General features: G+C 42.5%; 1 protein-coding gene across 5 annotated transcripts in view; it reads right to left on the bottom strand.

The window, feature by feature from the left end:
* PAK3 (p21 (RAC1) activated kinase 3) overlaps window positions 1-25,415 on the bottom strand; it is a 199,028-nt gene that overhangs the window by 77,506 nt on the left and 96,107 nt on the right. The gene's annotated exons all lie outside the window — the stretch shown is intronic.

Here is a 25,415-nt window from a genome sequence, read left to right as displayed (position 1 = left end):
TCCTAACCCACGCACAATCAAGATGTTTCAGCTTTTCCAGAATCTAAAGGTTATTCCCGCGCTCAGGAGCGCACCGCTCCCCAGCCAGTACATTTTCTGGATTATTCTGATTACTGGGGATGGACAGTCCTGCTTGATTGACAGTTCAAACCAGCGGCAGTGTCATGAAGCTGGCCTAATCTGCTTCCGTTGCTTCAGCATGAGGCATCTTTGCCTCTGCAGCATTGGAAGTGTGGTAGCAGTGAAGACGGACAGTATCAAGAGCTAATCAAGGCGCTCCAGAATATATATATATTTTTTTAAAGAAGCATTTTACAATTATACCCTTTTTTTGGGGAAAGAGGATCGGTCAGCTCTCAATATGTTTGTTTTAGTAAATTCTTGGTAATATTTGTATGAAATACTACAGCACTTTTAAAAGAATTCGCCATTGTGCCATCCTCTGTTGTATCTACTAGAAATGTATGACTATCACACTCTCCTATGATCAGTGTTATAGCCCTTCCCCCGTTCATCACCATCCCCCCAAAGGAAGCGAAATGCAAAACGCGCGTTAGGGTGTATTCTGACAGTCCTTTAAATTTTCTTTGCTCACAGGTTGCTCTTTTTTTCTCATTTTAGCTTCCCTATTTTGGAATACATCACTTCAACATGGTTGGTATGTGTACTATGGGGATTGTGGGCTGTACACTGGTTCTAAATTGGAGATGATGCAATTTATTTCACAGCATTATTGAGCACCTGATGTAATTATTATTCAGTAAAATAAAATTTTGCACCATCGTGTGTTTAGTCCTGTATTATAGCGTCCTATTTTAATCGTGAGTTTTGAACTTTTTTTCTGTGTGTTTAGGGTATGTGCGCACGATACAGAAATGAAGCAGAAAATTTCTGCAGCGTTTCTGCATGTTCTTGACAGTCAAAAACGCTTGCGGATTTTACACACTTTTTGATGCATTTTTGCAGCGGTTTTACATGCGGATTTGACTTGCGTTTTTTAAATGCATTGGGACCTCAAATCCGCGTGCAGAAACGCACAAATAATGGACATGCTGCGGATTTTTCCGCTGCGGAAAATTGCGCAGCATGGGCACAGAACATGCAGATTTTCATTGGGGATCATGGGGCACGGATTACTAAGCGTTTTACGCTGCGGAAATTCCGCAGAAAAAACGCTTGAAAAACTCATAATGGGCACACAGCCTGAATGAAGATAATTTTTTTTTTATGTGGAGTTTACTTCCTTAAATTGTAGAGGGTGGAGGGGATATTCATTATAGTCTGGCCTTTTTTTACTTGGATATGCATGATTAAGTCAAAGAAGCTTGTCCCTACACTGATATTGTGCGCTCTGATTGGACAGTGCAAGACTGTGGGGGACACACTATCAACTAGTAACACTCAGTTGTCAAACTGATAAATTTCTAGGAGGCATAAAAGAGGAATGACAACACACAGTTCATTAAAAATAAAAACACAATTGTTGTTTTGTGAGGAATTTAAGTATTTAGTAAAACTGACATTGTAGGAGAGCCGACAGATCCTCTTAAAAGGGATATTCCAGTCTAAATTATCCCCTATGCACTAGATAGGTGATAACCCTTGAACACAAGAAAGTGGTCAGGAGGAATTAAATAGAGCAACAAGATTACAATATTGCAAAACGATCTGGATAAGATGACTGAATGGGCATATACTCGGCAAGCGAGTATAAGGCTATGTGCCCATGTAGCATTTTTGTAGCGTTTTTGTGGCGTTTTTACGGCCGCGAAAACGCTTGTAAAAACAGTCTGCCATGCAAAGCAATGTGAATTCAGACGTGCTGTGCACATGATGCGCTACTTTGCACGCCGAATTCGCATTGCTTTGCAAAACGCAGCATGACCATTTCTACCACGATTACGCTGCAGCGTAATCGCGGTGCGTGTGGTACCTGGGATGAAGACGAGACTACAACTCCTCTTCATCCCGGCTACTAAGCGGTGAAAAAAAGAAATAAAAAAGTTAAAAATAAACAAAACCTGTATATTCACCTCTCCGGCGGCCCCCGGTCTGCTCCCAGCCGCGCCTTCTCTCTTCAGCATCCCGCAGTGTACTGTCAGGACCTGCGGTGACGTCATTTAGTCAGCTGATGGTCACGCGACCATCACCTGACCGCCGACGTCCGTGGTCGCGTGACCATCAGCTGACTAAATGATGTCACCGCAGATCCTGACAGTACACTGCGGGACGCTGAAGAGAGAAGGTGCGGCCGGGAGCAGACCGGAGGAGACCGGAGAGCAGACCGGGGGCCGCCGGAGAGGTGAATATACAGGTTTTTTGTTTTTTTATACTATAGATGCAGCATTTAAAGCATCTAAGTTGTTCACACATTATAAATCCATGCCGGTTGCATGGATTTATATTGTGTGATCAACTTGTGAAGCACTTTCCCAAGTGATGCTCAAAATCGCTTGGAGAAGTGCTTGAAAAAACGCATGTAAAAACGCTGAAAAAACGCTTCTCTCTGGCAGAAAAAAAGCATGTACAGTACAGACGAAAAGTTTGGACACACCTTCTCATTTAAAGATTTTTCTGTATTTTCATGACTTTGAAAATTGTACATTCACACTGAAGGCATCAAAACTATGAATTAACACATGTGGAATTATATACTTAACAAAAAAGTGTGAAACAACTGAAAATATGTCTTATATTCTAGGTTCTTCAAAGTTGCCACCATTTGCTTTGATGACTGCTTTGCACACTCTTGGCATTCTCTTGATGAGCTTCAAGAGGTAGTCACCGGAAATGGTCTTCCAACAATCTTGAAGGAGTTCCCAGAGATGCTTAGCACTTGTTGGCCCTTTTGCCTTCACTCTGCGGTCCAGCTCACCCCAAACCATCTCGATTGGGTTCAGGTCTGGTGACTGTGGAGGTCAGGTCATCCGGCGTAGCACCCCATCACTCTCCTTCTTGGTCAAATAGCCCTTACACAGCCTGGAGGTGTGTTTGTGGTCATTGTCCTGTTGAAAAATAAATGATGGTCCAACTAAACTCAAACCGGATGGAATAGCATGCCGCTGCAAGATGCTGTGGTAGCCATGCTGGTTCAGTATGCCTTCAATTTTGAATAAATCCCCAACAGTGTCACCAGCAAAGCACCCCCACACCATCACACCTCCTCCTCCAAGATCTCAAATTTGGACTCATCAGACCAAAGCACAGATTTCCACTGGTCTAATGTCCATTCCTTGTGTTCTTTAGCCCAAACAAGTCTCTTCTGCTTGTTGCCTGTCCTTAGCAGTGGTTTCCTAGCAGCTATTTTACCATGAAGGCCTGCTGCACAAAGTCTCCTCTTAACAGTTGTTGAAGAGATGTGTCTGCTGCTAGAACTCTGTGTGCCATTGACCTGGTCTCTAATCTGAGCTGCTGTTAACCTGCGATTTCTGAGGCTGGTGACTCGGATAAACTTATCCTCAGAAGCAGAGGTGACTCTTGGTCTTCCTTTCCTGGGGCGGTCCTCATGTGAGCCAGTTTCTTTGTAGCGTTTGATGGTTTTTGCAACTGCACTTGGGGAGACTTTCAAAGCTTTCCCAATTTTTCGCACTGACTGACCTTCATTTCTTAAAGTAATGATGGCCACTCGTTTTTCTTTACTTAGAATTTGTATTATGGCAAGAAAAAAGCAGCTAACAGTCTATTCAGTAGGACTATCAGCTGTGTATCCACCAGACTTCAGCACAAAACAACTGATGGTCCCAACCCCATTTATAAGGCAAGAAATCCCACTTATTAAACCTGACAGGGCACACCTGTGAAGTGAAAACCATTTCCGGTGACTACCTCTTGAAGCTCATCAAGAGAATGCCAAGAGTGTGCAAAGCCGTCATCAAAGCAAACGGTGGCTACTTTGAAGAACCTAGAATACAAGACATATTTTCAGTTGTTTCACACTTTTTTGTTAAGTATATAATTCCACATGTGTTAATTCATAGTTTTGATGCCTTCAGTGTCAAATGTACAATTTTCAAAGTCATGAAAATACAGAAAAATCTTTAAATGCTAAGGTGTGTCCAAACTTTTGGTCTGTACTGTAAATCTGCATGCGTTTTTTTCTGCCAGAGAGAGGCAAAAACGCTCTGCATCAAATCTGCTATGTGGGCACATAGCCTTAATGTAGATAATGTAGAGTAATGCACCTAGGATGGACTAATCCTGTTGCTGCATAGACATTAGATGGGAGTATACTCGGGACTATAGAACAGGAGAAGGACTTGGGTATTCTGGTTACAAGTAAGCTGAGCAGCAGTGCTCAATGTCAAGTAGCGGCAACAAAAGCAAACAAGATTTTAGGGTGTATAAAAAAAAAAAAAAAAGATAAAATCCCGCGATTCCAAGGTATTGTTACCCTTTTATAAATCACTAGTGAGGCCACACCTGGAATATGGGGTCCAGTTTTGGGCTTCACATTTTAAAAAGGATATTCAGTAGTTAGTCAGTTCAAAGGCGGCAACTAGATTATTATAAGGGATGGAGGCCTCTCATATGATGAGAGGTTGAAAAAGTTGGGCTTGTTTAACTTGGAAAAAATACGCCTCAGAGGAGATCTCATTTGCATGTATAAATACAGGTGCATCTCACTAAATTAGAACATCAAAAAGTTAATTTATTTCAGGTCTTCAATACAAAAAGTGAAACTCATATTATATAGAGTCATTACAAACAGAGTGATCTTCACTGACAGGAAGTGGGAGGAGGCCTGACAGGAAGTGGTGGAGGCGGAGCCTGCCGTGTGCTGCAAGAGTTGTGCTGTGTGTGGAGAGAGCTCCTGGGAAGGGAGGAGAGCCAGGCGGAGGTGACCGAGCGGACCGGGAGGACCAGTAGGAGGCGACCGGAGGGACGAGCGCAAGAGAGCGCTGTGGCAGCGTGCAGTGCCGGCCAGCGGAGGGTGCCAGGTGGTGGTGACCAGGAGGTGATCAGGAGGACCGGTAAGAGGTGACCGGAGGGACAAGCGCGCTGTGATAGCGTGCAGCGTCCCTAGAGGAGGTGAGTGAGGGGCAGGAGGCCGCGATAAGCGGCCCTACTGAACCCAAGTGTGTACTGTACTGTATTGTATTTGTATCTGTATTGTAATTGTATTGTATTCCCTAGTCCATATTTAATTGATTACCCCCCCGTCCATATTTAATTGATCACCCCCGTCCATATTTAAATTGATTCCCCTGAACACCCCCGTCTATATTTAACTGATCCCTCTGACCACATTAAATTGACCCCCCGTCCTCATTTAATTGATCCCCGACCACCCCCCGTCCATATTAAAGTGATCCCCCTGACCACATTTAAATGATTGACCCCCCCAGCCCATAATTGATTGATCCCCCTTGTGCTATTTAATAGATTCCCCTTGTCCACTTTTACTCATCCCCAGTCCCTATCTATTTGCCTTATCCCCCACCATATTTAATTAACCCCTGTCCATAATTAATTGATTCCCCAGACCACAATTAATTATTTACCCAGTCCATATTTATTGATATTATTGATACTTATTGATCCCCAGTCCTTAGTTAATTGACCCACCGTCCATACCTATTTATTTGCTTTACCCCCCATCCTATTTAATTAAACCCCCTGTCCATAATTAATTGATTGATTCCCTAGTCCACAATTAATTATTTCCCCAGTCCATACTTATTGATCCCAGTCCATAGTTAATTGACACACCGTCCATACTTAATTAATCCACCTGACCCACTCAGCTGATCCCCCGTCCATACTTAATTGATACTTAATTGATCCCCCGTCCATACTTAACTGATCCCGGGCCGATATCTAATCGATACACTTGCACATCCCTAATTGATCCCCGTCCATACACCTATATATAAATAATTGTGTTTTGTACTTGTACATATATACTGACTGTATCCCCATATTTAGAATGACGTCCATGTTGGCCGGAGCCGTGCAGTGTACATCTTGCGCAATGTATGCATTCCCTGAGCTACCGCTCAGGGATCCATACTGCTGCGAGAGATGTGAGCATATCGTGCACTTGGAAGCCCAAATCCTGGATCTAAGTGGTCAGATAGCGGTACTGAGGAGCATCGACAACATGGAACGGAGTTTGCTGCTCACCGAGCAGACACTCAATGGGTCAACACTGGGGGTGGAGCTTAGTGGGGAAGCGCAGGCTGAACAGGCAGGGAGCTGGGTAACAGTTAGAAGGGATAGAGGGAAGAAGTATAGGAAGGCTGGTTCAGAACCGGCATTATTGGAGCACGACAGATCCTCTGACCGCCGGGGGAGTGTATGCTCCAGTAATGAGGGGGAGGGGGGAAGTGTAGGGCAGGCTAGACAGGTCCTGGTAGTGGGTGACTCTATTATTAGGGGGACAGACAGGGCAATCTGTCACAAAGACCGGGATCGCCGAACGGTGTGCTGCCTCCCTGGCGCTCGAGTCCGGCACATCGCGGATCGGGTTGACAGGTTACTGGGTGGGGCTGGCGAAGACCCAGCGGTCATGGTCCACATTGGCACCAATGACAAAGTGAGTGGTAGATGGAGGGTCCTTAAAAATGATTTCAGGGATCTAGGTAGGAAGCTTAGGGCAAGGACCTCCAAGGTAGTTTTCTCAGAAATACTACCAATCCCGCGAGCCACACAGGAGCGCCAACGGGAGGTTAGGAGGTGAATAAGTGGCTAAAGAGTTGGTGCAAGGCAGAAGGGTTTGGGTTCATGGAGAACTGGGCCGACTTCGCTGTCGGCTACAGGCTCTACCGTAGGGACGGGCTGCACCTCAATGGGGAGGGTGCAGCGGTGCTGGGGAAGAAGATGGCTAATAGGTTGGAGGAGTTTTTAAACTAGAGACGGGGGGGGGAAGCCAAGGAAATAGGTGGGATGTGAGGCAAGCAAGGGGGAAGGGGAGAAGTGAATATAATGAGGGTGGAGAGGGGGGTGGGGATAGTACAGTTAGATCGTTAGAGAAGAATAGGATGCTAAATAACCCCAAAGTTTTATCTTGCATGCTGACCAACGCAAGAAGCCTGACCAATAAGGCGGATGAGCTGCGGGCGCTTATATCGGAGGAGAGGTATGACATCGTAGGTATAACAGAGACTTGGCTAGACGATAGCTACGACTGGGCGGTAAATTTAACAGATTATAGTTTATTTAGAAGGGACCGGAAACAGGGGAAGGGCGGAGGAGTCTGCTTATATGTAAAGTCACGTCTAAAGCCCAGACTAAGGGAAGATATAGGAGAGGGAGAAGAGGGGGTCGAGTCCATGTGGGTAGAGATAGAGGGGGCAAAAAATAATAATAAAATATTACTGGGGGTCTGCTATAAGCCACCCAATATAACAGAGGAGAATGAGAAACTGCTATTAGGACAAATAGACAAAGTAGCAAAACATAATGAGGTGATTGTAATGGGGGACTTCAACTACCCGGATATTGACTGGGAAACAGAAACCTGTAGATCGCAGAAAGGAAAAAGGTTCTTGACAAATATCAAGGATAATTATCTCTCCCAACTAGTGCAGGAACCAACGAGAGGGAAGGCCGTGTTGGACTTAATATTGACTAATAGGCCTGATAGAATAACTGAGGTACAGATAGGGGGGCACCTAGGTAATAGCGATCATAATATTATCAATTTCAAAATGCCCTTCAGTAGGGTTATCAATAAGGGAACAACTAAAACATTAAACTTTAGGAGGGCGAAGTTTGATCAGCTGAAAGAAAACCTTCAACTTATAGACTGGGACAAAGTTCTTAATCAAAGGAATACGAATAGTAAATGGGAAACCTTCAAAAGAATTCTGAATACTCAGTGCGAGAGGTATATACCGTATGGGAATAAAAGGGCCCGAAATAAGAGGAAACCAATATGGTTGAACAAGAACGTAAAAGGGGCGTTAAATAGCAAAAAAGAGGCATTCAAGAGATTAAAACAGGAAAACAGCAAGGAGGCACTAATGTGTTACAAGGAAAAAACGAGAACCTGCAAAAAACAAATAAAAATAGCAAAGGAGGAAACAGAGAGACGTATTGCTAGGGAAAGTAGATCAAATCCCAAACTGTTCTTTACGTATATAAATAGTAAAAGGATTAAATCGAATAATATTGGACCGATAAAAAGTGATGAAGGCAAAATCATAGAGAAAGATGAGGATAAAGCTAATCTATTAAATAAATTTTTTTCGTCAACTTTCACAAAGGAAAAAGAACGAACAGGCGAAATGAGAAGTGACAAACTTAATCCTCCACTAAGTATGACAAATCTAACCCAAGCTGGGGTACAGAAACGCCTCAGTAACATTAAAATAAACAAATCACCAGGACCTGATGGCATACACCCACGGGTACTAAGGGAACTAAGTAATGTGATAGACAGACCGTTATATCTTATATTTAAGGACTCTGTTGAGACTGGGTCTGTACCACTTGATTGGCGACAGGCGAATGTAGTGCCAATATTCAAAAAGGGAGCGAAAAGTGACGCCGGAAACTATCGGCCGGTGAGTCTGACGTCCGTTGTGGGCAAAATTTTTGAAGGCTTTATTAATGAGGCAATCATGGAGCATCTTGATGCTAATAATCTATTAACCCCGAACCAACATGGATTCATGAGGAATCGCTCCTGCCAAACAAACCTGATTGACTTCTACGAGGAGGTTAGCTCTCGAGTAGATCAGGGGGAACCAGTGGATGTCGTGTATCTCGACTTCTCAAAAGCGTTCGATAGCGTGCCACATAATAGGTTGGTATACAAAATGAGAATGATGGGGCTGGGCGAAAATGTCTGCAAGTGGGTAGCTAACTGGCTAAAGGATAGAAGGCAGAGGGTGGTTATAAATGGAATATACTCAGATTGGGTAAGCGTCACTAGTGGGGTACCACAGGGGTCTGTACTAGGCCCAATGTTATTTAATATCTTTATTAACGACATAGTCAACGGGATAAATAGTAAAATATCAATATTTGCAGATGACACAAAGTTATGTAAAACAATTAATACAAAAGAGGATAGTGAAGACCTACAGAGGGATTTGGATAAGCTGGGTAGGTGGAGCATTAAATGGCAAATGAGGTTTAACGAGGAGAAATGTAAGGTCATACATATGGGAAGGAAAAATGGAAGTCACCAGTACTCACTGAATGGGAAATCATTGGGGAATTCAGAGATGGAGAAGGACTTGGGCATCTTGATTGATAGCAAACTAAATTGGAGTGCCCGAAGTCAGGCCGCTGCTGTAAGGGCAAACAGGGTAATGGGATGTATCAGAAGAGGTATAGCTGCAAAGGATGAGAACATTGTTCTTCCACTGTACAAAGCACTGGTCAGACCACACTTGGAATACTGTGCTCAGTTATGGGCCCCAATATATAGAAAGGATATAAATGAGCTTGAAAAGGTACAAAGGAGGGCAACAAAATTAATAAGGGGAATGGAGGGACTGCAATACCCAGAGAGGTTGGCAAAACTAGGACTATTCAGCCTGGAAAAGAGAAGGTTGAGGGGGGACATAATAAATGTGTACAAATATGTTAGGGGACAGTATAGAGACCTTGCCCGGGATTTGTTCAAAAGGAGGGATATTACGGTAACAAGAGGGCATTCACTAAGACTGGAAGAGAAAAGATTTCAGCACCAGAATAGGAAGGGGTTCTTTACGGTAAGAGCAGTGAGAATATGGAATTCACTGAGTGAGGAGACGGTAATGTCGGATTCACTAAACCAGTTCAAGCGGGGACTGGATGCTTTTCTAGATACCAGGCAGATTTCTGCATATACTTAAAAATAGAATAAAATAGTAGGTTGATACAGGGATTTATTCTGACTGCTGGTTTCAGAGTCGGGAGGGAATTTTTCATCAGGTGAAGATTGGCTAAATCATTTGGGGTTTTTGCCCTCCTCTGGATCAACTTTAGCAATTACAGAACTAACAGGTCGAACTTGATGGACGCAAGTCTTTATTCGGCTTTACTAACTATGACTATGACTATGATTTCAAGAGGTTATTTCTGTTAATGTTGAGGATTATGGCTTACAGACAATGAAAACACAAGTCATTATCTCAGTAAATTAGAATAATTAACAAAAAACACCTGCAAAGGCTCCCTAGGCGTTTAAAAGGTCCCTTAGTCTGTTTCAGTAGGCTCCACAATCATGGGGAAGACTGCTGACTTGACAGATGTCCAGAAGGCAGTCATTGACACACTCCACAAGGAGGGTAAGCCACAAAAGGTCATTGCTAAAGAAGCTGGCTGTTCACAGAGTGCTGTATCCAAACATATTAATGGAAAGTTGAGTGGAAGGAAAAAGTGTGGTAGAAAAAGGTGCACAAGCAACAGGGATAATCACAGCCTTGAAAGGATTGTTAAGAAAAGGCCATTCAAAAATTTGGGGGCGATTTACAAGGAGTGGACTGCTGCTGGAGTCATTGCTTCAAGAGCCACCACATACAGACGTATCCAGGACATGGGCTACAAGTGTCGCATTCCTTGTGTCAAGCCACTCATGACTAATAGACAACGCCAGAAGCGTCTTACCTGGGCCAAGGAGAAAAAGACCTGAGCTGTTACTCAGGGGTCCAAGGTGTTGTTTTCAGATAAAAGTAAATTTTGCATTTTATTTGGAAATCAAGGTCCCAGAGTCTGGAGGAAGAGTGGAGAGGCCACAATCCAAGTTGCTTGAGGTCTAGTGTGAAGTTTCCACAATCAGTGATGGTTTGAGGAGTCATGTCATCTGCTGGTGTAGGTCCACTGTGTTTTATCAAGACCAAAGTCAGCGCAGCCGTCTACCAGGACATTTTAGAGCTCTTCATGCTTCCCTCTGCTGACAAGATGTTTTGGAGATGGAAATGTCATTCTCCAGCAGGACTTGGCCCCTGTCTACACTGCCAAAAGTACCAATACCTGGTTTACACACAACAGTATCACTGTGCTTGATTGTCCTGCAAACTCGCCTGACCTTCACCCCATAGATAATCTATTATAGAGAATCTATGGGGTATTGTCAAGAGGAAGATGAGAGACACCAGACTCAACAATGCAGACGAGCTGAAGGCTGCTATCAAAGCAACCTGGGCTTCCATAACACCTCAGCAGTGCCACAGGCTGATCGCCTCCATGCCACGCCGCATTGATGCAGTAATTGATGCAAAAGGAGCCCCGACCAAGTATTGAGTGCATTTACTGAACATAAATTTCAGTAGGCCAACATTTTGGATTTTAAAAACATTTTTCAAGCTGTTGTTATAAAGTATTCTAATTTACTGAGATAATGACTTTTGTGTTTTCATTGGCTGTAAGCCATAATCATCAACATTAACAGAAATAAAACACTAGAAATAGATCACTCTGTTTGTAATGACGCTATATAATAGAGGAGTTTCACTTTTTGTATTGAAGAACTGAAATAAATTAACTTTTTGATGATATTCTAATTTTGTGAGAAGCACTTGTACATGTTTGGTAAATACAAAGGACTAGCACGACTTATTCCTTCCAAAGACCATACTAAGGACCAGGGAGCACTCTCATTACGGGTGGAAGAAAGGCGATTCCGGCACCTAAACAGGAAAGGGTTCTTTACAGTCAGAGCAGTCAGACTGTGGAATGCCGACCACAAGAGGTAGTGATGGCCGACATTATAACAGCTTTTATACAAGGGCTGGATGATTTCCTCAATACACATAACATTGTGGGTTATAGTTAATTTAGTGACAAAATGTACAAGTGGTTGAAGGTTGAACTTGATGGACCGAGGTCTTTTTTCAACCTATGTAACTAAGATACATGCACACGGCCAATCCATTAAAATTTATTATATCGGAAATAACAGACCCCTGCACGAGTCTTGGCTACCTTTGTTAGTGTCATAGACCACCGTGGAGCAGTAGGTTGCCCATGCATTCATTCTACTGTACAACGCAGCGTTTTAGATGCAGCGCAGGTGAGCTGTGCCCAAAAGGTTGCTATTAAGGATTGTGGGCACGCAGCCTTATGTCAAATTTACCAAGGTCAAGTGATCCAGGATAAAATGTATCAAATGTGGTCCAGATCGAGGATATAAAAAGGTGACCCATACATGAGACTCCTCTACAATATTATACAGTGACGCAGTGTGTGAGTTATTAAATGGTAATATTATTCATCATTGCACATTGGGAATGAAATACAACAATACCCAGTTGGCCTTTTTTCCTATTGATCTCACGCAAGGTTTGAGGATGCTATAATTTGCTTTGAAGAACATGATAAAAAGTGTATCCTCTTGAAAAGAGCACAGTCTACAGGATGTGCATTTAAGAAAAGACACAGCGCTCTTGTATTACTAACGCCGCTTCCATTCATTAAGTCGGAAGGTTACTCTATGCCGTTCCAGTTCGTCACAAGTTCTCTATGGAGACTCAAGTCATGTTCCTGTGACCCTAGAAGAATACGAGCCTCATTTGGCTGCAGCCACCAATTACAGGATACAGAACTGTTCCAACTGCTTCATTAGGCATAATGGTGAGTGTAAAAACTAATGCCGGAAAGGCACAAAATGTAACAACTCAAAGGCCCTATGTCCATTGTGACCTGCATAATAAAATTGCAATATCCTTATAGAATACATTCCTACGCGCTGCTTAAATTCACCATTTTGACCTTGATCAGCTGATGCGAAACGTACAGCTCTGGTTTCCTTCTGTAATACTATTCACCGCAATTGCAAAACTGAAGGGATTTTTCCCCTTTTAATTTTAAAGAAATAAAAACGTATATTTTCACACTACAATATGCCGTACAAATCTGGGGCGCGAAAGGAGGGGGGGGGCACAATTATAGAAATATCCTCTCCTTGAAGCTTTGATGTTACATTACTGTGTGCATGTGGCAGGTGTATGGATGGGAAATTATCTAACCTATAAGATGGAAAAAGATTTCAGAGCTGACATCTGCTGTACTACTGGGTAAGATAACATGGACATGCCTCTACAACGTGCAAGAGACTTTCTTCACTTTTGGTAGAACGGATGAAGTGAAGGATTACATCTGTCCACAAGTTGATCAGAATTGAGATCCTAAAATTCCAAGATCCAATTCATTTCATGCATCTAAAATGACATAGCTAGCCCTCCCCAGGCAAATCAGAGATTCACACAAGACACTAGTTAGCAAAAACCAGGCTGCCTGATGGTCTTCAATAGATAATCAATTTTCATATGGAACCATAAATGATAAACTACCTTTTAATGGGTTTTCTCTCAGCAAATCCAGATTCACGGGCGCAGTTTATTATAAAAAAAATACAAAAACCCCCCCCAAAACTTTACTCACCCTCCCCAGGTCCGCTGCGGAGTCTCCGCAACCAGGTGTCTTGTATTGGTTGCCCTGATGTCAGTGAGCTCCACAGCGCTGCCCATGCAGATGGAACGCTTGCTCAAAGCCGATGAGCTCAGCAATTGACAGCAGATGTAACGTCAGTGCTGCAGCCAATACCAGACACCGGAGACACTCAGCGGTGGACCTGGGGAGGTTAAGTAAAGTCCAGTTTGTTTGTTTGTAACAAACTGCACCCATGCACCAGGATTTTCTAAAAGGAAACAAATCCTTTAAAAGGTCTCAGATCATCTAAAAGAAAGCAGTATAGTTTGAAATAATATATCACAAAAACCCTTAACAGTATAAACTGGTGTAATAAATCAGTTGCACCATAAAAATATATCACTTATTCACAGGATAAATGTATAATTGATGGTGGCCTGACCATTGGGACCTGCAATAATCCACAGGGATCCCAAAGTTTGCCATGTGTCACTGCTCTAGTCACGGTCTATAGAAGGGATGTCAAGCTCAAATACATAGAGGGCCAAAATTAAAAACTTGGACAAAGTCGCGGCCAACACTGATTAAGAATGTCTACAATTGAGGAAGATTTTCCTTATCATCAAATATAACGATGAACCTTTTAGTATAGAAAAACTTAAAAAGGGGTCATCCCATGAATAAAGTACATTAATTAATATATCTCAGAATAAAATAAACACAATCACAAATAGGGCATACTGGAATAATATAAAATGTTATCTAGAAGCAGTAAAAAGCATATGGCCCAAATGGCCTAGTTTAAATATGTAATAAAGGATTAAAAAAAAACTTGAATTAATAAATATTACAGATAATAAAAGTATGATGCCAACAAATGTGAACCCAAACACAGTATGAAATCCCCATAGTGAATTCCTTCACAGTACCCTCCACATGCATGTATGACCACCCTACTGTACCCCTACCCACCCCCCACCCCCACCTCAACGCTCCCGGCAAAGTATGGTGACTCCAACACAGTATGATGCCCCAACTGTGGTCCCCACATAGACCTCCACACAGTATAATGGGCCCTACATAGTTCTTGACGCAATATAATGGGCCCAACATAGTCCTTCATGTAGCATAATGGCCCCACACAGTCCTCCATACAGAATAATGGCCCCACACAGTCCTCCATAGAGAATAATGGGCCCCACACAGTCCTCCATACAGAATAATGGGCCCCACACAGTCCTCCATACAGAATAATGAGCCCCACACAGTCCTCCATACAGAATAATGGACCCCACACAGTCCTCCATACAGTATAATGGACCCTACACAGTCCTCCATACAGTATAATGGACCCCACAGTCCTCCATACAGTATAATGGACCCCACACAGTCCTCCATACAGTATAATGGGCACCACACAGTCCTCCATACAGTGTAATAAGCCCCATACAGTATAATGGGCCCCACATAGTCCTCCATACAGTATAATGGACCCCACACAGTCCTCTATACAGTATAATGGCCCCCACACAGTCCTCCATACAGTATAATGGGCACCACACAGTCCTCTATACAGTGTAATAAGCCCCATACAGTATAATGGGCCCCACATAGTCCTCCATACAGTATAATGGACCCCACACAGTCCTCTATACAGTATAATGGACCCCACACAGTCCTCCATACAGTATAATGGGCACCACACAGTCCTCTATACAGTGTAATAAGCCCCATACAGTATAATGGGCCCCACATAGTCCTCCATACAGTATAATAGGCCCCCTACAGTCCTCCATACAGAATAATGGGCCCCGCAATGCCTTGCAGTTAAATGCCCCTACACAGTACTCTGTACAGGATAATGGGCCCTATATGAAAAAAAAAAGTAAATAGCCACCTATCCTCGTTTCCCCGCAGCTCCGGTCTCAGCAGCAAGTGATCTGAATTTCCGCATGGCTCGGCACAGCGGACATGAAATAGTGACGTCATTGCGCCCACTGCACTGAGACGTCATACGCAGAGGGAGAATGATGGGGGAAGGAGTGGACGCCTCCCTCTTTCATTATTGCTTGCAAATATATCAGCATCCAAGATGCCGATACCTTTGAAAGTGCGATGTTGGGAGGTGCCGGCGTCGCGGGCCAAATATAATCACCCTCTGGGCCAGATTTGGCCCACGGGCCAGAAGTTTGACATGTGTGGTCTATAGGAATGGTGGTCGTACATGTGATCTACTGCTCCATTGGGGAATTTGCACCCCCCATTCTCAGAGATCACAGTAGAGAGAACCCCAACAATCATACATTCATAAAACTATCCTGTGGAAAGGAGCCAATTCTTGTTTATGGGATAATGTCTTTTATCTAGAACCTGGCACAATAAAATGTATGTGCATTCGTGTTAAAGGGAACCTGATAGGAAATTCATACTGCGTGTGGTTCGGGCAGCATCACCTAGAGACTAGCTCCTTTATTGCAGCCGTGTATGTTAAACTCTAAAACGCTGCGGCATTTCAGAAAAAAACAAACATTCTAAAACCCCATCCAAGTAGCAAGCACCTCAGATGACTAGACCAAGAGGACGGTCCCCAGTGGCTTCTCCCCGCCTCGCTCCCCTGGATTGACCGGTCTATCCCCTGTGTGTGCAGATTACAAAACATGTTTTTTCTGAAACATCGCAGAGTTACAAAGTAAAAAATACAAGGCAGCATTAATGGAGCCGGTCATGGATTCATGATGCTTGTGCTTCGAGCAGCATGAATTTACTTTAAGATTCCCTTTAAATGGCAAATCTAATGCACAAGACAGCAGCTAATATGTAAGTATTGCTCAGATTACTTATACTGGAAATAAATATGTCTTAATTTTGGATAAACATTGTCGAATTTATTAATTTTTTATATGTTCGGGAGTAATATAGATGCCACGGCCGCTGGGGCTCATCTGGCGGCACACTCCCTTAAACAGCAATCAAATTTTGCAACTACCGTAATAAAAGACATGCCCTTGTATGAACTGCAATGCCACCTAGAGAAAAAAAAAGGAGCACAGGAGAACACCAAGCTGGAAGGAACGGGGCGAGGCATCATATAAAGAAAAGCCTTCTGGATCTGAAAGTCTTTAAAAGCTTGTAATTATAAAAAGTACAGATACTGCCCACAGCAGCCATTCAAGTCGCTCTTTTATTATTATTTTTTTTATTACCCATATTAGAAAAATGACAGCTGGAATGGGATTCCTGCTTCAGGATAACTACGCAATGCACTATTTTTATAAAGAAATCTCAATCTGTACACAGCAAATCACTGGGCTTTGTACTTATGAACCAGTTTTTTAAAAAAAAAAACAAATATCCCTACCCCCACACATCATGACGGCCCACTTCTAATGACATATGTTTGTTTCCAGAGACAAAAGCACAGCATACCGAGCGATTAAACTGGCCAATGGCTGCCGTCAAACAAGCAATGATCAGCTGCCTACCAGCTGATTGAAGGTAGATTAATAGCTGTTTACACAGGCCGTCCGCACTTCTCGTGTGCACAGAAAGAGCAGTGAGTGCTTATTCCGTGAGCACAGACTGCCATTGTTCTTCAGCAGAACAGGATCTGTTTACACAGGACAGTGTGCGGCCGAGAACAATAATTTTTATAAATAATTTCACCCAAAAAACGAGTGTGTTGCTTGTTCGTTGGGTGATTATCAGCATGTTTACACTGGAAGAGGTGCTGCCGAAACAATTTTCAGCAAGCTTAAGGTGTGTTTACGCTCGACAAATAAATCGGGAGTGTTCCTAGAAACCCCAGTTTCGTGATAATTGTGCTTTATACACAGACTGCCAATGACCAGGCAAAATCAGTAAAATTCTGGTTTGTCGGATGAAGTGATTTTTAAGCTTGGATAAAAATCATCTTTCTCGGCAGCACACCGTCCTATGTAAAAGTAGGTGTGTTGCCAAGAACAATGACAGTCTGTCACGCAAGGTAAGGGAAAGACTAACTGCACAACGACGGGAAGAGGGGGAGGAAGCCCAAACACTAAGGAAAGGGGGAGTGGAGACCCCTAGGCAGATCTGACAGTCACCCTGACTCCAACGTCCCTAAATAGGCTCAGCACCCATTGCTGAGCAGGAAACCTAATCCTTGACTGCCCCTAGTGATAGGTAGGGAGGGGACAGGGTGAGCACTAGTCAGCCCCCATTGCAACTAAAGACAAACAGGTAAACAGACAAGGGAAACACTTCACTTGAGGAGACATCAGAGAGATCACGACAACTATCCTCCAAAGGAACTCCAAGAAGACACTAGCTGACTACTAGTACTTCAAGTATGGACAGAGGAAAATAGAGCTATCACCGGAGACTCTCTGGAGAGACTGAAGGCATTCAAACATCCAGCAAGGATGTGTCAATTACCAGCAGAAGGTGGAGGTGACTGCTACGTCCTAGAAGGAGAAGGATATCACTACACTACTGAGAAGAGAAGATCAAGAAGGTGCCAGCAGAGGCAAGCGCAATGACCTTCTACAGCTGGATCCAGGACGACTGTCTGTCACACCTGACACACCCGTGACACAGTCTATGCGCACAGAATGATCCATCACTGATCATTCTTTGTGCATGTGAAGCACGGTCTGATGGTCTAAACAGGCTGTTAAAGGGGTATTCCCACCTCCAAGATCCTATTCCAATATGTAGTCTGTGTAGTAATAATAATAAAATAAAATAATAATAATAATAGCAGCAAATATCTCCAATTAGAAATGTAGTACAGCTTTTCTGATTCGCTATGTCTCTTTCCTCGTGTGCAGGCATTGCAGGACCTTAGGCAACCATGGTTAAGGCTAAGTGCCCACGATGCGGAAAAAAACTGCAGCATTTCAGCATCTCCCTGGCAAGAAAAACGCATGCGGATTTTACATGCGGGTTATCAAGCGCTTTTCCAAGCGATTTTAGCAGCACATGGAAAAGTGCTTGACAACTTGGTCACACTATATAAATCCATGCAACCGGCATGGATTTTATATAGTGTGACCAAGTTAGTTAAAAAAAAAGAATAAAAATGGTAAAAAAAACATTAAACTTACCTTCTGATGGCTCCCGGTCTCCTTCTCCAGTCTCCCCGGCGGCTCGCAATGGCCTAAAAGGACCTTCCATGACGTCATTTAGTCATGTGACAGGTCACGCGACCACCGACATCGGAAGGTGAGTATCATGTTGTTTTTTTTTTTACTTTAAATTCTTTTTTTAACAGGTACTATGGTACCCGGGTCTGGAGGAGAGTCTCCTCTTCTCCAGACCCGGGTACCATCCGCACATTGAATCGCTTAATATCTCAATATGCACATGTAGTCATGCGGATATTAACCCTTTCGCAACCCTGGGATTTTCCGTTTTTGCATTTTCGTTTTTTGCTCCCATTGTTCCCAGAGTCATAGCATTTTTATTTTTTGGTCAATATGGCCGTGTGAGGGCTTATTTTTTTTTGTAGGACGAGTTGTACTTTTGAACGACATTACTGGTTTTAACATATCGTGTACGGGGAAAAAAATTCCAAGTGCGGTGAAATTGCAAAAAAAAGTGCAATACCACAGATGATTTTTTTTATTATTTTTTTTACCATGTTCACTGAATGCTAAAACTGACCTGCCATTATTATTCTCCAGGTCATTACGAGTTCGTAGACGCCAAACATGTATAGGTTCTTTTTTATTTCAGTGGTGAAAAAAAATTCCAAAGTTTGCTATAAAAAAAAAAAAAAAACAATTTTCCAAGACCCGTAGCGTCTCCATTTTTCGGGATCTGGGGCCGGGTGAGGGCTTATTTTTTGTGCGCCTAGCTGAAATTTTCATTGATACCATTCTGGGGTAGATTCGATGTTTTGATCGCCCGTTATTGCATTTTATTGCAATTTTGCAGCGACCAAAAAACGTAATTCTGGCGTTTAGAATTTTTTTAACGTTACGCCGTTTACCGATCGGATTAATTATTTTTTTATATTGATAGATCAGGCTATTCTGAACGCGGCGATACCAAATGCGTATGTGGGGTTTTTTTTTTTTTATTATTTTATTTTGAATGAGGTGATTTAAACTTTTATATTTTTTACATTTTTTTTAATATTTTTAAAACCATCTTTTTTCCACTTTTTGCTTGCTTCTATAGTCTCCATAGGAGACTAGAAGCAGCACTTGTCTGATCGCCTCTGCTACATAGTGGTGATCAGCAGATCACCACTATGTAGCAGAAATGCTCCTGTGCTATGAGCGCTGACCACTAGGTGGCGCTCATAGCGATCAGCTCATGACAACCACTGGAGTCTGCTGCAGACCCAGGGTTGTCATGACCACCCATCGGTGACCCACGATCACGTGACGGGGTCACCGATGGGTGGGGTAAGTGACGTGCTTCCGGCGCGGCGCTGTTAAATGCCGCTGTCAGAGATTGACAGCGGCATTTAACATGTTAACAGCCGCGGGTGGATCGCGATTCCACCCGCGGCTGTTGCGGGCACATGTCAGCTGTAATAATCAGCTGACATGTGCCCGGTTCAGTGCGGGCTCAGCGCCGGAGCCCTCACTGAACCGGGGGTTACAACCTGGTGCGTACCAATATGTCCCAGGCTGTAAAGGGGTTAAGCGATTCAATGGCGGCAATTACGCTGCGTGTCCGCAAAATTAATGGAGATGCTGAGTATTTTTCCGCAATGATAATCCGCAGCGTAAATTTCCGCAGCATGTGCACAGCACATGCGGATTATCATTGGGGACCATGGGGCACGTATTACAAAGTGTTTTTTAAGCGTTTTCGCTGCGGAAATTCCGCGGCAAACACGCTTTAAAAACGCATAGTGGGCACGCAGCCTTAGACTACTGATATAGTGACAGTTAGTTAGCTAGTTGCTAGTGGTCGTAACCATGGATTCCTAAGGTCCTGCAATGCCTGCACATGAGGAAAGAGCCATAGGGAATCAGAAAAACTAGACTACATTTCTAATTGGAGGTATTTACTGATATTATTATTACACCTACTATATATTAGGATAGTATCTTGGAGATGGGAATACTCCTTTAAACGTCTACTGATCAGCAAATATTTTGTCAATTAGTGGTCATTTAATGCTGCACGTCAGCTAGTATAAGCCCGCCATTAAAAATCATTTCACCTGAAGAACAAGCACTTGGCTGGTTAGTCGAGCAATTGGCAGCCTATGTACATTGCGCGATTATGGGGAATTTAGTGTTTCCATGAATGCTCATTCACGATAATCGGAAAGTGTAAATGAACACCTACACTTTTCTAACAAAACCATGAAAAAGGGAATGTTTTCATTCATCTCATTTACCCCTACCTGCCCTTTTAGCACATAGCCAGAGCCCTCTATAGCGTGACTGGTCGTGTGTACCATTGCAGACATTTTTATTTTGCTGCAGTGCATCAAAAATAACATTAACTTCTGATAATGGTCTTGATCAAAAATATCCCACTGTTCTATGTACACGACTTTTTTACATATTTCTCAGTTTTAATTGCATTTTGAGTTAAAGCCATAATCAAAGTAAAAGGCAATTAAAAGAAAATTTGCAGTGATGTTTTTGGCACATATTATACAGCATTCAATAGGTTAAAATTTATGCCAATGAAAAATGAGTGGATTAGAAACATCGGGGTCCAAGTAAACGCTGTGGATGGCACTGAAGCCACCGCCATTCTAGATAACGTATGTCACTTGTATAAAGTCTTGCAGATAAATCATATTTTTTTCTGTAGCTGCAGATGTTTGCCGCTGTATCTTAATTAGGTTCTGACATAGCCGGTCAACACTATATATCTATCTATATACTACCCACTATTGTTCCCAGGTAGACAGCATTTTACAAATCAGACAAGTGGGACTGCCAAGAAAAATCGGCAGTGTAAGGCTAGTGTAACACGAGCATATTAAAAATTGGTCCCATTTTCATCCAAAAAAGTGGAACGATTTTTTTCCTCACTTGTCATCGATATGATGTCCATGTACGATTCGTTATTTTTTACTCAGCAGCCATTAATCATTTACATGACCATTTACAGTTTCCTAGCACGGCTGTGGAGTCTGAGTCGGAGTCCATTTTGGTGGGAGTCGGAATCGGAGTCTGTATAAAATGGACTGTATCCGACTCTTAAAATATATAATAAATTGGGTACAGTAGTTCAATGCAGTCTGTTGGGAATATTTTTTCATAAGAATTTGTGAAAGTTATGAAATGTCCTATAAATGTCTGTCCTATTCCTGATCTAAGGGTCTAGACTTTTAGCGGAGATGAATCTGTGCTACAGTAAATTTATCACTTAAACATGAGCCGTGTATGAGGGAGTCGGAGTCGTGGAGTTGGAGTCATGGAAATTGAGGAGTCGGAGGTTTGGCTTACCGACTCCACAGCCCTGTTTCCTATGATACAAAATTGTAATGTATCCGTAAAAATCAGATGCCATGCTGAAGAATTTGACTTTTTTCTTGCACTCATCCAATTTCGGATGCTACAATTTTTCTCAAAGAAAGATTCTGTGAAAATAAAAAATCGAATAGCACTTGTCCAGTTTATCCGGTGGTTGGAGCAAGCCCTTACTCATTTCCCTAAAGATTACCTTCAAGCTAATTTTTTTCTCCCCTGACACCTTTTTCCCCTTCCCCTTTAAAGGCCACGTTCACACGTTCAGTATTTTACCTCAAATAAACACAGCAGTGGTGACATGTTTCTATTATACTTTTCCTCGGATTGTCCCACTCCTGATTTTGGCTTACAAATACTGATGTAAAATACTGAATGTGTGAATGTGGCCTTGGGCTGTGTGCCCACGATGAATTTTTGATGCGGTATATGTTCACTACATCAAAAAACACAGCGTCTTAGGCTCCGTTCCAACGGTGAGCTTTTGATGTTGTACATTCTCTGCACCAAGTAGATTAGGTTATTTGCATTTTTGAGTAGGTTTTTATCGCTGCGTTTTTGTCTTTTTTGGTGTGTCAGGTTTTGAACAAAGCTACTTTGTTTTGGCTTTGACAAAACTTTATTGATATAGTTATGTGCGGATTATATGCATTTTTGATGTATATTTTTTACCTGCAGATTTTCCGCACCAAAAATCTATGGGAAAAATCTGTATATAAAACTCAGTGTACCCGCAAGAGAAATTGACATATTGTGGTTTTGAAACACGCACCGCGGGTCAGGTTACCTTAAGTTAAAAAAAAAAGCACAGTGGGCAGGAGATTTCTATAAATCTCATCCACTTTGCTGGAGCTCTAAGACACTGCGTTTTTGACGTAGCGAAAATACGCAGTCTAAAACTCACCTAAAGCACATCGTGGGCACACTGACTTACACATATTATACACACACATTTACATACATAAATGTATATATAGTATTAAATGCGTGGGGTAAAGTTGGAGGATCACTTCATATTAGCGGTGGTTTTTCTTGCACTCAGTGAGCACTTTGTATATTGATGCAGAATAATCTATAATCTGCTTCCTACTTCTACATTCAGTTTGTTGAAAACTCAAAAAGGACACTGAATCTGAATGTAACACAGCTAAGTTCATTGATTTCCAGATACATCGGGTATTAATAATTGTAATATTAGCCCCACTTGGGCAGCACGGCGGCTCAGTGGTTAGTGCTGTTGGTTTCCCATGTTGGAGTCAGATCCCAGCGAGAACAACATCTATTAGAAGTGTGAAGGTTCTCCTTGTGATTGCCTGAGATCCTCCAGGTTCTCTGGTTTCCTCCCACAATGCAATGACATACTGATAGAGAATTTAGCTTTTGAGCGATGTTAATAATACTGTGTACAGTTCTGGGCACCACATTTAAAAAAAAAAAAAAAAAAGAAATAGAAAAACTGGAGCAAGTTCTGAGAAGAACTACCAGGATGGTGATCGGTTTGCAAACTATGTCCTACGAGGAACATTTAGAGGATCTGGGAATGTTTAGCTTGCAAAAGAGGAGACTTAATAGCAGTCTACAAATATCTCAGGGTCTATCATACTGAAGAAGGATCATCCTTAGGCCACGGCCCCATTATCAGTATTCGGTCAGTATTTTTTCTCAGGAGTGGGAGACAAAACCAGGAGTGGAACAATCAGAGAAAAGGTATAATAGAAACAAGTCTCCAATTCCGCATTTATCACCCACTCCTGGTTTTGGCTCCCACTCCTGTGAAAAAATATTGAGCGAATACTGACCAAATACTGATTGTGCAAATGAGAATAAGACCACGGTCCCACTAAGAAAGACTAGAAGCAATTTGATGAAACTGAAAGGAAGAAGATACAGATTATATATTAGAAAAAAACTTTTTGACAGTAAGTGATCAATGAGTGGAACAGGCGGCCACAAGAGGTGGTGAGTTCTCCTTCAATGAAAGTCTTCATACAGAGGCTGGACAGACATCTGTCTGAGATGGTTTAGTGAATCCCCATTGAGGAGGGGGTTGGACCCCGGAGGTCCCCTCCAACGCTAACATTCTATGATTCTGTGAATTAATGGTGCGATACAAGTAAGCAAAATAAATGTGTATGTCATCTCCCAAGCAAAGGAGCCTAATGTCGGAGCTACTCCTTAGGGTTCATATACTCACGAGACTGTCATGTCCGCATGCATCAGGATTCTTCTTCTACAATACAGTGACAGCCTGTAAAGCCACAGAACACACCTCACTGGCCAAACCAGCCCGGCAAGACTCCACATTGTCATCAGTCAGAAGTGAAAGTTACTGTCTGCGTCATTTCACTAAGGAGTCCTCAACTAAAGATTAAAGGTGATGTGCACTAAGCCTACAAGAAACGGATATAGACTACCCAGTGCAAACAATATGGCATGTATAGAGTGTGTAGCCGCTGTGGGGTCATGGGATGATCCTGATGTTGTATCCATGTCGTTTGCTGCAGGAAATCATGAAGGGTAAAGGATAAAAACTAATGTAAAAAAGCACTTAAAAACGCAATGAAAAAAATGTTCAGAGCTGCCCCATAGGAGGTGTCATTACTAAATAAACTCCACCCCACACTGGCGTATTACTCGGATATTGAGGATTGCGTTAACCTGTATCATGTTCTGCACTGTCCAAAAAGGAAAGTGTCCCTTTAACAAGGCAGGACTGCCGCAAAATACGGCATTTCCATTCTTAATGTTTCCTGTATAATCCAATAGACACAAGCATGCTCGGACAGAATTGCTTATCTTCGTGCAGACATTACAGAGACAGGAAATCATTTAATCTGCAGCGCCTGCAATTCAGAGGTTACAAGTTCATTAATAAATCGTCGTACACGCTTCACCATGTTTGTCTTGACACATTTTGCAGGTAAGAAACCCATTCATTTCTACGGAACGCAATAGAAATCGATCAGGGACAAATCAGTCCAGAACTATTGTTTTGTTATTTCCCATTATGCTATTAATACCTGCAATATAAAAATATTTGGGCCCCACCTCTACCCTATGACTCTTGAATATCAGTTTTTTGGATTGGTAGAAGTGGTCAGGCAATTGCAGCTATCAATCCATTATAATGTTGGGGAGATACAGAAATATCTCAGTAAGCTCTCCAGTACCCTGCAGGTATGCTGAAGTCCCCATCGGTCAGATCCTAGCCAATCATATTCATAGTTATACTTCTCCCTATTGACACCATAATCACCAATAATCTGTACCAAAACTGTAAAATCCAAATGGGCCAAAGGAGAATTCTCATCATTTTGAATGAGTAAAATTGTGAAGTTTTTGCAATAGCAAGCATCTCTACAATACCTTTTATTAAAAATCCACTGTTTTCAAGAACGGAAGGATTATTTAAGTTTATTGTTTAATGCTTGTTGCCTAGGGAACCAAATACCACTGCGGGACAGCGGCAGTGGTCAAATATGGACAGTGCTTGCAAGCTCTTTCCAATAGAGCTTGCAAGCGCTGCTCTGAATATGGATTGTGCACACTAAGCTCTCGATCTGGACAACTTCAGTGACAATGCCTTCCTCCGATGCTACTGAAGCAATACTGCCTCATATAGCCGCATCAGAGGATGCACAATTTGAGCCAGCGGTGCAACAATGCCACTTGACTGATCAA

Source organism: Phyllobates terribilis, unplaced genomic scaffold (genome assembly GCF_046119375.1).
Source record: "Phyllobates terribilis strain yellow unplaced genomic scaffold, ASM4611937v1 Scaffold_7__3_contigs__length_470593459, whole genome shotgun sequence".
In the NCBI taxonomy this organism is placed as follows: domain Eukaryota; kingdom Metazoa; phylum Chordata; class Amphibia; order Anura; family Dendrobatidae; genus Phyllobates; species Phyllobates terribilis.
Note: the sequence above shows the minus strand (reverse complement) of the source record. Positions and strands in the feature narration are given on the sequence as shown.